We start from the raw sequence: 14471 nt of genomic DNA, 5'->3' as shown, positions 1-14471 counted from the left end.
ACAGTTGCCCTGTATACCTAAGGTAGCGTTGTCATTTTTTGTTTAATTCTAAGTTGCATCCACATGTTCTGTCCCAAATCTTGAGAGGAAAAAAATCAGAATAGTGATGAAACCCACATTTTTCATTTTACTTTATTGAAGTTCCTTATTTTTTTGTTGAGTTAGGATATATTTGACAGTGGTGATTGTCTGCTGTTTTCTCTCTGCTATTTTAATGGCTATGCCAGTTAACGAAAGCTAATAATCTTTAATGAAAATAAATACAAGTGCCAATCAAGGTTAAAATCTGTCTTAAATTAAGGTTTCTGCTTGATGCTTTAAATCCTGTTTGGAATTGGGGACTGAAGGGTGTTAAAGTGAACAGATTGATTGCACTGACTTAAGATGGGTTTGAAGAGTGGTTGGCTCAGAACACATGGATGTAGCTCCACGTCTGCTTGTGTCATTAAATGAAAAGGTAGGTGCAGTTTTTTGGTGGTTGTTTTTTTTTTTTTTTTTCAGGGAAGTAATGGATGTCTGATAATTAATTGATTTCTGTTGAAACAAACAGTTGGAGTTAGCTGCTGATCATGTCACGTTCATGCTGATACAGAAGAACTATTCATTATGGGGAAGAAATATCCTTTTGCCCGTGGACTATAATAACAGTGCCTAATAGTCGCGTGAATATTTTTTTCTAATGTGATTAGGAAGCAATGTTCCAAACCTCATACATCATGAGGCATCACGTAATGGGGAAAACTGAGTACTAATGATACTAAATCATGTAATATAGTTGCAGAAAACGAGTGTAAACACAGGAGGCAAACATTCTGATGGAAAGAATTTCTGTGGTGGTAAAAATCTCATCCGTTCAAACTGGGAATTACTAAACCCCTTAGTTTCAGACTGTCCTGAAGAGCATAAGGCATGGCAGAAGATGTTCAGATGTAACTTGGGACCTAGGAATGCATGCTTTGTAATAGCATTTCAGCACTTGAGTATTGATTAGGTCTCATTTTGTATCAAGCATGAAGTTTGCATTTCAGGAAAGGGAAATTATGTGGCGAAGCTGGCACAATAGTTACAGCCCTTGCTCAGTCTATTGGTCTTGCTCTCCTAAGAGTTCAAAACTCCTGATTTGTTTCCTCTTTTGTTGAAATGACAATTCTGAGGAGAGCTTTGAAAGTCTGGGTGAAATACAGAAATAAAGTGTCTGTCTCCTGGTTTCTGCCTGAAGATGGAAAAACCTTGTCCCAAGGAATGGACAGCTGGCTGGCAATCCAGTGAGTGGCCCTGCCACAACAGGGCTTTTTCCCTGAGGATTTCATCTTTCTGGGGATGATATGGGGGCTTGCTTGTCCTTTCTAGGTGGTGTGAAGATGAGCATTTAGCAGATATTCTGGGATGCAAGGCTGCAGTGTTGGTGCTGTCTTCCCTGGACCGCTGCTGTGGTATGTGCAAGGGAGGTGCAGCTTGTGGGAAGACTGCTGAACTGTTCTTGGAGGGAATGGCTGGGATTAGTGTAGTGAGAAGTTTCTGGAGTGTTTAGCAAGGTTTGCCACCCTTCTGTTCTGAGGCTGACTTTCTCAAAGAAGTCTTAGGGTTTAATTTGTGCTGAAGTGCTTTGAGAGCTGTAAGGAGCGTGCAGCAGCACGTGTTCTGGGCTGGCCTGTCGCAGTGTCTCTGCATGCGGTTGTCCTCTGCTACCCAAGTGCTAAAGACCCTGGGGAACATCCCAATAGACTTGCCTTGTAATGGATGTGAACAAGCTTAAATGCTGGCTGTAGCCCTCATGAGGCATGCTGGTTCCTGTTTACTGTTTGATGTGACTAAAAGTATTAATCTGCAAAGTCTCTGAGCAGAGGGGTTTTCCCTTTCCATCAGAGAGCCTGACAGGTAGCTCCATCTCAATTACGGCTCAGCTTTTTGTTCTATCTGTCACGTTCCTGGGCCGAATGACAGTGGCAAGGTGCTTCTGGTGGGTGCATTTCCTACCTGTGCAATGGGGTTATAATTAATGGATACAGCGAGTCAATTGTGCAGAAGCACAAGCCCAGAAGAGGCAGTCATGTTCCTGCTTGTTCAGCCAACCAACTGTGCCTTGTTACATCACTTCCAATGTTGTTGTAGTTATATATTTACTTAAATTTGGAGGCATTGCTATATTTCATTTTTTTTGTTTATTTTGTAATTTATTATAGTGAGCCTTTTTGCAGTTTCTGGATCTTTTTATTGCCAAATACCTTGTTGAATCAGCATGGTGTCTCGGATGAAGAACAACGCAGTGTATGGCCAGGCAGGTTCTGTGTACTTCGTTTATCATGGGATTGCAAGGTGATGCCTCTGACCAAGGAGGTCTCCTGGTCCTGTGTCCCTGTCTGTTGCTTGTGTCTTGCTGCAGGTTTCATTCCAGTGAACTGAGCATGCTTCTAAGGGGCTACCACCAGAATCACAAAAATGCAGTTACTTATCTGAAAGTGTTTGTTCAATTCTCGCCCCGCTGCCCCCGAGTTCTTTAATGAACAGGTTTGTGTCTCGAATGCCTACCGGTGTACCTGCTGTGATGGGGTGCTGTGAAGGATGGCGAGGGCGAGTTGTGCCTGTTCAACCCAGCTGTCATCATCAGAGCATGAGGAAAGCCTCGCTCTTCTGCCAAGAACAGGGTTGTTACCTTTGCTTTTTCAGGATGAGCTGCCCTCTCTAGCTCCTGGCAAGACTCACGCCCTGGGGCTCTTGAGGTGCCACTTAGCACTCCAGCTAAATGCTCGAGTCTTTCGGGACAACGTTACAGAGGAAACTGGAAACGCTACAGCATGGTGTCAGTGCTGCTCCTGCGCTATTAACGGGTTTAATGAGCCTCTTAAATTGTTTTGGGAAAGACCTCAGTCTCCTGCGTGACCTTATTGTCGCTGTTTACTGTCTCGTTACGTGGCTGGGCTGACCGAGCAGCGGTGGCACTGGAAACAGAGCAGCCTGCTGCAAGCACTGGATTGTGGTCCTTCCCTTCCCCAGGGGAAAGCAGAAGGCTGCGGCTTGGCTGCGCGGTGCCTGCACGCGGCGATGGGCATTCTGGAGGCAGAGGCTCCTCGGGCCCCATGACAGCAGAGGTGAGTAACCATGAAGCTGTTTGCATTAGTAAAAAGGGTTTCCTTTGCTCAGTGGATGGAGTTGATTAGTGCTGAGATCCTGCATTCTCCCCCCGGTCTCTCAATCTGCACCTCGCTCAGGTGAACCTGCATGTTTAATCTCCTCACCCCATGTACTTTGCTCACTGTGCTGCCATCCCCTCTCATTTCCAATTTCACACCGACATGGTCTTGACATATTTATAAATGAACTCTCTGATGTCAATCCACTAAAAAGCAACCTAATATGTTCTAGAGAAATATTTTTTTCTCCTCTGTCTCCTGTTGCTGTGGCAATCTCCTGCTGCTGAGTAGGATGGGTGGGAGAAGACAGCCTCAGTGCAAAAGCATCCTGCTTCCTGACGTGGTCAGTGCTGTGAAGGGCATCCAGTGCCTGCTGCTGCCTGTCTTGGCAGTGATTTTACCCCTGTATTGTTTTTATATGCAAACCTTTAAGGTTTCTACCCAGAGAAGTAAATGAGAACATGCTTGATTACTCAGTTGGGGAGGTTGAGGCACAGGAGTGCAATCATCTGCCAAAGACTGAGCTGTGCCTGTTACTCAGCTAGAAATGCCCTCCTTCCTTAACTTAGCTTATATTCTGGACTTCAGGGCAACTTAATTTTCCTTAAGGTTTTGCTCTAGGGTTTCAGCTACGTCAGAACTTCATCTACACCTCTCAGCATATACTGCTTTCTTCAGCATTGCCCTCTCGTCTCTTCTCCATCCAGCTGGACAGGCTGAGGCTCAGTCCAGAGCAGGAGACTAAATGACTTCTGGAGAATGAGTTACATTTCATACATTTCAAATTGGCTACATTTTTTAGTTGACTGCAAGAAGCTTGTTGCAAATCCAAAGTAAAAACGTGTTAGCATAAACCATTGGAAGAGAGCATGTTTTCCTTTGCAGTAGGTGGAGAACATGGGGATGGTCTGTTAATCAGATCTGTCAGTGATCAGCTGACAGATGGCAACTCACTGGAGATAATTAATTATGTGCTCATGCAGGATGTTGAGTATGGAACGACAGTGTCTGTAAAGATTCTAGCAGAAGGGGTTTGTGTGAGACTGCTCAGAGAGATCCTGAGCCTGCTGGAAAGGAGGATCTCGTCCTCTGAGGTGGAATTGGCTAGCTAGAGACAAGTCCATCTTGCTGGGGGATCACAGGCTTTGTGCCTACCACCTTTGGCTTTCCCAGGGCATTACAGAACTAAAGGCTTGCAAAAGGAAGGAAGAAAAGCTAGCTGATGTCTGGGCTTTGATCTGTGGTGAAGTTTTCTGCCCCCAGCCTGGGGAGAGGCGGAATGTATTAAAAAAAGCAAATGCTTGTAGGTCTGGCCTGTTGAGAGCATTGAAGTAAGGAGTACATCCCTCAACTGAATTTTCTCCTTCAGAAAGTATAAGTTGCTGTGGGTGAGCAGCAGCAGAGTGGTGTGGCTGATGGCTGGTGTCACAGAGGAGCTGAGCATCCTCTCTAGCTCTGTGCTGCCTGCAGGGCTGCCTGTTATTTTGAAAGGAGGCATGGCAAGGGTGGTGTTTGCAGGCAGCACTCTCTCTCCCAGCACACCTCAAGCCCCGAGTGTGAGGGCAGAAGTCAAGCAACCTCTGTGGGGTTTTTTTGCAATGCTTTTCCATCTCAAAATCCTTCGTTCCAAAGGCAGCTGTCTCGACAGGGAGGGTGAAGCACAAGTAGACATGGTGCTGGCAGGGTTAAGGATGATCGATGAGGGGGGGCCCCCCTCCCTTCCCAAGACTTTGAGGACTCTGTGTACATCTCAAGTCGGGGGAGAAAGGCATCGGTACCATGGATGTTCAGGCTTGTTCCTGGCAGATAAGTTGATTTTTATCGAGTGGCTTGGTGTGTAATTCTATGCAGCGTATAGATGTTTGTCTGATGTTTCCTTGGAGGGAAAGATTTTTCGAAGCATCCAAAAAATTAAATTTTCTGTAATGCCGCATTCATTTGGGGAAAATGAATATGAAGGTGCTGGAAAAATATCAGGCTTGTCTGGAACAAGGGTCCTGCAGAATAGAAGCAGCATTACTATATTAGAAGATGCTTCATTTAGAAGTAATGAAGTCCCCAGCCTCTGGGGGCCCCATTAATTGAACTGACAAGGTTACAAAGCCCACAAGGGGCATACTGGCCGCAGCTGGGAAGGCAGAGACACTTGCAGAGGGAGAGGGTCAGAATAGGTTATTTCTACTGTAAAATGACATCAGAAGGAGGTGAAAAATTGTTCCGAAATTACATTCTTCCACGTGCATTGTTCTAAGGAAGTCAGTAAGGCTGGTTGGTTTGCTTCTAGGTAAGAAAGGGGCTTGGGTCTGAGTTTGAATTTGAAAGGTGCTCAAGGAAAAAAAACGTCCTCTGCTCTGTGAATTATCATGCAGGTTTACAGGACCACAGAAATGAATAACAAAAAAAAAAAATAAATTTCAGGAGACTTCCTGCAGCTTCCACATTCGTAAGGCTGCAAGTCAGCATACTTTCTGTCCTCGGAGAAAAACTCTTGCTAAGAAAGTGCCTCCTTGCAGAACCTGAAACTGTGGTTCCTTTACACCATGCTTTTTCTTTCCCCCCTCCCACTCCTTGCAGGGTGCAAGGACAGGGTATTTGAATGGAGATGTATTTTCTGCATGCAACACTGAGTGTGGAGTTCCTGTTAGTAACTTCATTTTGGTATTAAAATAATTTTCCAGATAACACAGTTTCTCTTCTGAAGGCTTCCAGGCTTTTACAGCAGTAATTATTCCATTTATGAGGAAATTGAGGCAGGGGATTGCGGTTGCTGCAGCCCGTGCTCAGCGCTGCTGGCAGAAGCTTGCTGCTTCCCCCAACTTTCCAATAAGCAATAAAACTGCATCTGTTAATCACCCTTCCTTTTCAAAATCCACTTATTTCATCAACACTAACACAAAGTTCTGTAACAGGAGGGTGAGTGGATGCTGCTCACGTTGAGGTTTGGCCTTGTAAATACAGCCTGCTTGCTGGAGACCTGTTGCTGGTGTTAGGGGTCAGTATAAACAGTGTTTAGAGCTTGCTTTTTCAGGGGGAACTTTCTGGTTAGGGATTATTTTTTTTTAGCCTTAGACCCCTTCTCTTCTGCCACAAACTTAACAATATCCTTTGTCATTGTCCAGGGAAGCTTTCAGACTCGCCACTGTGGTTTTGAATTGGCTTTAAATAAAAGGTGTTGTGCTTCTGAAGTGCCCTGCCCAAGGGCTCTAAGAGCGCTCCACATGCAATCCAAACAGCCAGCAGATGAAGCCATTAAATGTGAAGTGCCCATGCACGATTACCTGGCAGAAAGCTTCAGGAGAGTGGTTGTAGCTGAGTCCCACGGGAATAGGCTTTGTCTGAAAAACCACCCTCAGCAGGTGATAACTCTGTTGGAAAAAGTCAAGGTAGGTCTTGCTGATTCATCAAGGTGAGTGGTTTAGTCCTTCATTTCAGTGTAGTGCAAAAGAGGTAGGAACAAGCAGAAAAGATATTAGGGAGGCGGGAGGAAGAAGTTTTAAATGTGCTTCTGTGTTTTCTCCTTCTGCTAAGGCATTGTCTCCCTGCATGGTGGAGCTAAGCCACGTGTCTTAAAGCAGATACATAGCCTTGAGAAGTTGGATCCGATTTCTTCAGTTACATTTCCAGAGTTAAACCCCGTAAGTGTAACTCCTATACTGCCTCGAAGCTCCTCCACCCTTCCATCTCCTGACATCTCTTCAATTCTGAACACGTAACTTCATTTTACCTCTTTGTACCACACCAGCTGGAGCAGCTTCTTCCAGGGTGGGAAGTCTTGTGTGCATGCTTCACTGAGCGAGCAGAGTGCTTGGAGATGAATGTGTGGTTCCCTCCTGTGGCTTAGAAGGCTATATCGGTATTTTTAGTTGTTTGGGTTTTTTTCTTTCCCCATCTTACTGAGCTAGGAAGGGAAGATTATGGCACTTGATGATTTAATCAACATAATCTCCAGATAAAACAAGCTCATGTTATACTATTGGGAGATATTAATTTATGCTGGTTTGCTTCTCCTAATGTAAATTAAATCATTAGTTTTAAGACTGGATTAGGTGCACGTGTCCCCTGCCTCTTAAAAAGGCAGTTCAGTAGTTCTTAAAAGCTTGGCTTGGCATTTCTTGGGAGTCATCAAATCCCTTCAGTGCAGGTGTCATGAGGAGTGGAGCCGAGATGGTGTGCTTAAAGGTACAACCACTAGCTCCGTGGTAGCTAAACGCCTCCACGCTGGCAGAGGCCCTGCTGACGCCTGGTGCCTCCTCCTTTACTCAAGTAGTGTTTTGCCAGCTCATTAATCCAGTGAGGAGGTTTTACCCCAGGTCTGAGGAACCAACAGTTGCTCCTGTGCTCAAACCTGTATCTAGAGCATCTGCTGTCTGTCGATGGAGAGTTGAGCTGGTCGGTGTGTGGTGGAGACCTGGACAGAGCTTGGTGGTGTCCATATCCCTCTCCAGCTGGAGAGAATGTGGGGACATCGAGGATGGTGTGCTGACTTGTGCTTGGCAATACGCCTGAGCAGAGCTGTGGGTGCTGGGTGATCTTGGAAATGCCATCAGCACGTCTGAACTGGCTGAAAATTCCCCAAAATGTATAGGTGAAGCTCTTGAGTGCGCAACAGAAATGAAAAGTGAAGTATCTTTACTGAGATGGGTGGGAGATGTCACAACTCTTTTCATACAGGCAGGGAAACTGAGGCATGGTTTCCCATCATGAAGGGCAGTAGCAGGGTGTGGGGGTAAATGCCTGATGCCAGTGGCCCCTCCTGGAGCCAGCTGGTTTAGAGCAGAGCACTGAGCCGAGCCAGTGTTGGCTGCTCCTCTGTGGCTCCTTGTAGGAGCACCCAGTGGAGATGCAGGCTCCGAGCGTTGAGGTGCCCTGTCCGCTTGGGTGGCCAGCAGCTCTGGCGGGGAAGCCAGGCCCTGCTGCTGAGACAGACGGGGACGGGTCCTTGTGACCCAAAGGGGAGGAGAAATGACAGAGGCCCTAGCAGATTTCAGGGCTATTAAGGATGTGATAATGAGCCTTTGCATGCATCATTTTTCAGCACTTCACTCCCCCACCCCCAGTTCAGCCCATGCATTAACACTCTCCGTCCCAGGAGGACAGTAAACACTCCGCTGCTGCTGTAACTCCATTTGTTATGCATCTGGGCATCAACAGGGCTGGTGCGTGCAGAGGAGGGGGTGAGGAGAGAAGGTGCCTTCCCAGAAAGCTGGCTTTGTTCTCCATCAGCATAGAGATGCTCAAGGTACAGGTTTGACCAAAAGAGCAATTGCTGGTCCCCCAGACCTGGGTTGGAACCTTCTTGCTGAATTAATGAGCTGGTAAAATAATACCAGCGGGTAAAGGAGGAGGTAGAACGTAGAACTTGCTGCTGTGGGATGCTCTCTTGCAAGTCGTGGCCTTCAGGTTATGTGCTTGCGGAGGATCTTGTGTGAGATGGTCTCAGTGCAGCTGGGGAAGGGCCGCGCTTGCTGTGCTGTTCCCTGCGTTTCCTGGTGCTGCCTTCCTTGGTAGGGTCATTCTTTTGGTCTGGTTCTGCATGGCCCGTCTCTTGGAGGGTGAAATCTTCCCCCGAGTTGCTATGCCTCCCCGGGTCCTGCGGGCCGTGTGCCATACGGTGGGTCCTGGCTGGTGGTGGATGTGCTGGGGGCTGCTCCGAGCCGGCTGCTCTGAGCCTGGCACAGGCAGGAGCAGGCAGGCAGCGTTCTCCTGCAGCGCAGAGCCAGCTTGCTCCTGGGGTGGGGGAAATTCCTGATCGCTCCTGTGAGCCGGTTAATATCTCCATGGAGGTGAAAACAGGGATGAATCCACGAGGTTATAAATCGTGTGTGTGTAGCTCTTCCTATTTTGCTGCTGGATGGCGGTGCCTGTGCGAAGAGCCGGTCCTTCTTGCTTTCTGATTTCATTTTTCCTGTTGGAATATATAGAGGCTTTTTTCTGCCTGAATATTTAGAGGCAAGTGTCTCTCTCTCCGCATAGTACGCTTGCAGGTGATTTATTGTGTGGTGCTCTAGCTCTGGGATTAAATGTTAATGCAGGTGGGCTGATGCAGTCTGCTTTGAACTGGTCAGCTCCTGGAGGTCTGTAGGCATTTGGGCAATAAAACCAGCTGTGTGATACGGCCCTTTGGCACCCTGTAGATGTGCCTGTTGGTGCATTGAGAAGTCTCTGTCTCCAGCTTGCCACAGGCACCCTCAAGAGGCATCCTTGGGGCTGAACTCTTGACCTTTGGCTAGCTGTGATGGAGGACCCTCTGTTGCTGTGTAATTGTCAGTGTCCAGCTTCTCATGGGCTTGGTTTTAGAGCTGCGCGTTTCCCCTGGGCGATGCTCAGGCTGGGGATGCCTTGCAGAAGGCAGAGATCGCCTCCCTGCTGCCGTGCTGTGGGACAGACAGGCAGGTATCTTATCGGGACAGGAGACGAAAAGATCCCAAATTGGTATTTGTCATTTCTGACAATGTTCTGTCACGGACAGAGCAAGAGGGGAGCAATATTGTTTTTGGTTGGATTGGGCTGTTTTTCCTCTCCTCTCTTACTGCAGCCGAGCCAACTAGACATGACATGCTGCCAAATGCTTGCTCAGGTTTGCTTTTGCCTTAGTGCAGGTTTTTCGCAAGGGGAAGAAGTGCTTTTTTTTGTTGTAAAGAAAGCGTTTGTAGTCTGTCATGCTGGCAGAGACCGGGGGGAAAGCTGATATGCAAAATGTGTTTTGACTTGGTTTAATGTCTCTTTCAGGGTGCTGATGCCTCTCCTGTGTCTCCCTGCCAGTCATCCAAGGCTTGTCCTGCAGCTGTGGAGCATCAGGCAGGTCTGTGTTTGGGAGCAGGGACCTCGGTGTCACAGAGGGGTACCAGGAGAGCTCCAGACTCCAGTTCTCAGTCTACAGCATGGAGGAGGGAGCCAAAGCAGGTGGGTTTAAAAGCCAGAGCAGGAGAGGAGGGAATCCCTCCCTTCTAGGAGAGCAGGCATGCTGCTGGCAGCACTGGGAGATGTCAGACCCCACAAATGCTCAGCCATTCCCCCTTTCTACACCCATGCTGCTTCCTAACAGAGAGAGATATCAAATCAAAGATGGCAGGATTATTTACTGAGGTGTTTATTTGAAGTTGAATGGACAGGAATCACATTTCAAAATTGTAGAGAAAGAGCTTTTTAGCTCTCTTCCTTTGTACAAAATAGCAACCGCATCACCACACACCACAGGGATGTCAGGGTGAATCTGTTTCACTGACAACAAGATTGTTCTGTCTAGACGGGGAAGCATTGCTGAACTGAGTGAGTCTGCAGAATAATTTAAAGCCAAAATACTTTGCAGACATTAAATTTAAAATACAAACTGGCTTGACAGAGATGATGCTTGATGGATAGTTTGTGTGTGGGTGGGATGGCGGCTGGCTTTGGACAGAGCTTGATGGCAGTGAGTGACAGATGTCGCTCAGGGTGATCTGGTAGTGCTGACCTGTCACCTTTCCCAAACAAGTTCTTCTACCAGAGTGGGTCCATCGAGGCATCCTGGTGGCCCCATGGAGCTTGGTGTAGGGCTCCTTTGCAATATCTTGAATACATCTTTAATTTTGTTGTTCCTAGGCAGCCTGCCCAGCCCTCCCCAGCCTCTCAGTGCCTTGTCCCCGCTGTGCTGCCGACTCTGTGGCTGCCTGACCAGTGCTGAGGGATGCAGGAGGAGAAAGGGGGGTTTGGCGGGGGGGATATGAGGCTTGCATTTGCCATCTGCCTGGGGGGGCTGGCAGCCAGGGCTGTCTGAGACAGAGAGATGTGGTGGTGAGATTGCAGCCCAGCTGGCATAAGGAATTTACTCTCTTCTGGCAGAAAAAGAAAGCTGAAATATTAAAAGCATGGCTCAAAGGCTGGAATGTATATAATTTTTTTTTCCCCTTTCTGAGGAGGGCTTCTGCTCAGCACTGCTTTGGTGTTGCTCAGAGAGATGGCAGCCGGTTGGAGCAGGAGGGATGCCAGCTGTCTGGAGGGAGCAGGGAGTGTGGCTTAAGTAAGGGAGGAAGAAGAAGCATGTCTCAGGTGGGCTGATCTCGGGGCTCAGGGTGAATGCTGACACTTCACCATAGCCTTTAGGACTTGTGCTTTAGTCTCATTTGGGTCCTGTTCAATGGCAGGAAATAATTCTTCTCTTGTCTCTGTCTCTATAGATGAGGGCAGTGCCCCTCTGAAGTAGGAGGACGTCTTTATATTGACCGCTGTCCTTGGATTAGGGAGGCTGCAAGAAAGGAGGAGCAGAGGGCTCAGCCAAGGCATCTGTTGTCTCTCTTCGGTGAAGTCCTGCTGGCTCCCAACTTGCCATTTCTGGTGAGTCCAAGTGTCCCCAAGAGTACCTGATGACTTTCTGAAGCGGTGGTGGTATGAGGTTTCTCTTGGGGCCAAGCTATTCCATTTGCTTCTGCTGATGGCCTTACAGGCAGGCTGTCAGGGGAGAGCATTGCTGTCGGGCAGCAAGGCATACTGACAGAGATGTGCGATGTCCCAAACTCAGTAAAATTTGAGGCCTCCTATTTTTTTCTGCAAGCAGTCACCAGACTCGGTGTGCCTTCGTGCAGCAATTCAGTTGTCGGGTGGGAGCATCCCAAACGGGTACACTCGCAGGGAGTGCAAGAGGGATGGCTGTGAGATACGGCAGGGAGGGAGAGCTGAGGTCTGTGCCTTTGCCAAGTGAGGAGCTGAAGGGAGCCAGTTCAGAGTGTTTAAAGCTTTTCCTACTGTTTCTTCCTTTGACATTTCTCTTCCGTGCTCACTCTGTGTTCGCGCGTCTGGGCCAGATTCAGAGGTAACATGGGAAAGGAAGATGCAAGTTCAGCGTGGCGGGGAGTGGGCTTGGAGCAATCTTAACTTTACACCTCTGCAAACCCTGGCAATGAGTGCTGCTTATTTCTGGTCAGGGATGTACCCGATGCAAGCCTGCTGGGGAGACAGTCACTTGCTCGGGCTCACGAAATGGGTAAGCAGCGTAATGGAGTTTGACCTCAACTCCGACTCCAGCTCTGCCTTGGCTCCTGCATTGTCCCTGGCAGGACAGGGTGGGGGCAGGCAGCAGAAGAGGGCCCTGATGTCGTACCCCCCCACTCCAGCCTTGCCTTCTGCATTCCCCTGCCTGCCTCCCCGCTGCTGCTGCCTCGTGAAAGACCCTGTGATTAATTATACTGCTCCGCAGCCTCCGAGAATTTATTTAGAGTTTTATGTTTGCTGCTGCTGCTTATACAATGGCGAATCTGCCGCGGCTGCGTCCCGAGCAGGTGGCAGCTAATAGGTCAATAAAGTGAATTGCACCATTAGAGCTGTCGAGCTGGGCTGCCAGCAGCCAGGCAGGTAGAGGAGAAAGCTGTGGAGAAGTCAAGACAGATATGCTTTAGCAGAAATGCATCTGGCTGTGCTGGCTTGCAGGAAATTGCTTGCTTCCCTGATAGCATCCACTGCTTTAGTAGATCAATTTTTCCACTATGGTTTGTTTAGTTTAATCTTACTTCTCCCTACATCCCATGCTCTCCTAAAAATTAGCCTAATGGGACCTTTTCATCTCAGAGAGCTTTAGAAGTTATTTTCCTTAAAGATTTTCATTGTCTTTTCCTTGGAGTGTACAGAAAAGGGGGGCTGGGGGTGTTGTCAGCTGAAGGAAATGGAGAACTTCAAACCACAGAGGAAGTCCCCCCCAGAAAATGCTGCCAAGAACGTGCAGAATCAAGCCCAACCTGAAACAGCTCACCACCACCCAAGCAGATTAAGAAATCACCTCTGCCTCTGAGCATCTCGCTCTGTGCTGCTGTCAGGATGGGGAATGGCATGCCTTGAACAGATAAAATAGTGCTCTACCTGCTTTTCAGAAGAAGAGAACGAGGCAGGTGTGAGTCCCTCGTCCTGCGCAAGGTCTGTGCTCTTGCCTGGAAGGGAGCAGGCTTGTTTGTACGTGCTGCTGATTCATATGCAGTGGGAATCTGTTCCTGATGGCCTGGTGCAGAGCTGCCTACTTTGTACCGCTTCCCAGAAGGAAGGGAAGTAGGAGCTGTGTTTCTGTGTGGCCGTGCCAGCAAACAGAACTGCATTCAGTTTGCTTTGTGCAGCGTTGTGAGCTGGGGCCGTGCACTGTGTCCTTATGGATAAAATGGGGCTGGAGTCAACAATTCCCTCTGAACATGCTCTGGGATGCTCTTGGGCCATGTCAGCGGGATGCAGAGCCTACGCAGGCAGTGGTATCACCTTGCTATGCTAAAGCTGCTACATCCACCGGCTGATGTACTACCTATGTGCGAGGGAGTGTGTGCTGCCTTTGCGTGCTCTATATTCAGTGCCTCCAGCAGACTGCATCCTCGCTGGAAAGGCACTTGATATCCTGGCTCCTCCTGTTTCCTCCCTGTTAGTGCCGTACTGTTAGGTTTTAATGTTTCTGCGGAGATGGTTTGTATAAATTGAAGCAGGTTGTGTTTATTCTATAAAACTTTGTAGGTATCTTGCACTGGATGTCACCTCCTAGTTGCACGGTGACCAGTTCAGCTTAAGGAGTCCTCACCAATGCCATTCTCTTTATTGCTAGTCCTGCCTGATAAATCTGCTCCCTCCGATATGGCCAAGCCCAGCCCGTAAGCTACACACGTATGCTGGGTGTGCTGTTCAGGAGACAGCAGAGCTTACGCTCAGGAGCTGCTTGTAGGGTTCTCAACAACAGGCACTCAGAACAACCCCAAGGGATGCTTAAAAAGCATGGAATTAACAGAGCTGTCGTGCAGCCAGCCTTGGGCATCCCTGGGCTTTTTCAGCTCTTTGGGAACTAGGTTTCAAGTTCTCCTCCCCAGCCTGGAGGAGTAGAAATTTGCTCTAATTGTATGAGCCGAGGGCCCTTGTTGCCCTTTCCCTGACCCAAAGCTGTGTCATTCAGCTGCACATCAGGTGTTGCAAAACCCAGCATTGAAATGGTGACTTTTGATGGACTACAACTTTCCTGAGCGCAGGGTTCCTTTACTAAACTGTCCCACGTGAGCCAGGTTGTCTGATACCCAGTGGCCTTTAGGATAGAGCAGGGGTACGTGTTCCCAGCACATGGTGCCCCCCGTCCTGTCACCTGCAGAGCAGTGGCCTGTGGCATCTGAGCAGGACTAAGCTGGGCTTGGAGGTTTGGTTCAGAGATCTTTGTCAGTGGTAGCATCTTCCCTGGAGCTCAAATGGCTGTGGGAGCCAGGAGCTCTCGTCTCACGGAGGCCAGCTGCCTGGCTGTGTGCTGTCTCTGACAAACAGCCTTTCTCCTTCCTCCTGCTGAATTGCTAGTAGTGCTTTGCCTCTCCATTTCAGGTGTGAGTGCCTTAAGGGGATGTCCCTGTGGTCTCTGAGCTC

The 14471-nt window shown here is 48.4% G+C and overlaps 1 protein-coding gene across 1 annotated transcript in view; it reads left to right on the top strand.

Moving 5' to 3' along the window:
- Positions 1 to 14471, top strand: part of SRRM4 (serine/arginine repetitive matrix 4) — a 104740-nt gene that overhangs the window by 1475 nt on the left and 88794 nt on the right. The window contains exons 2-10 of the mRNA XM_080394857.1: positions 302 to 457; positions 551 to 1265; positions 1351 to 2508; positions 2995 to 3089; positions 6251 to 6514; positions 6660 to 6766; positions 9861 to 10034; positions 11027 to 11159; positions 11288 to 11444. The gene's annotated coding sequence lies outside the window, so the exon portion shown is untranslated. The remainder of the gene's footprint in view (positions 1 to 301; positions 458 to 550; positions 1266 to 1350; positions 2509 to 2994; positions 3090 to 6250; positions 6515 to 6659; positions 6767 to 9860; positions 10035 to 11026; positions 11160 to 11287; positions 11445 to 14471) is intronic.

This window comes from Falco punctatus (genome assembly GCF_963210335.1).
Source record: "Falco punctatus genome assembly, chromosome: 1".
NCBI lineage: Eukaryota > Metazoa > Chordata > Aves > Falconiformes > Falconidae > Falco > Falco punctatus.
Note: the sequence above shows the minus strand (reverse complement) of the source record. Positions and strands in the feature narration are given on the sequence as shown.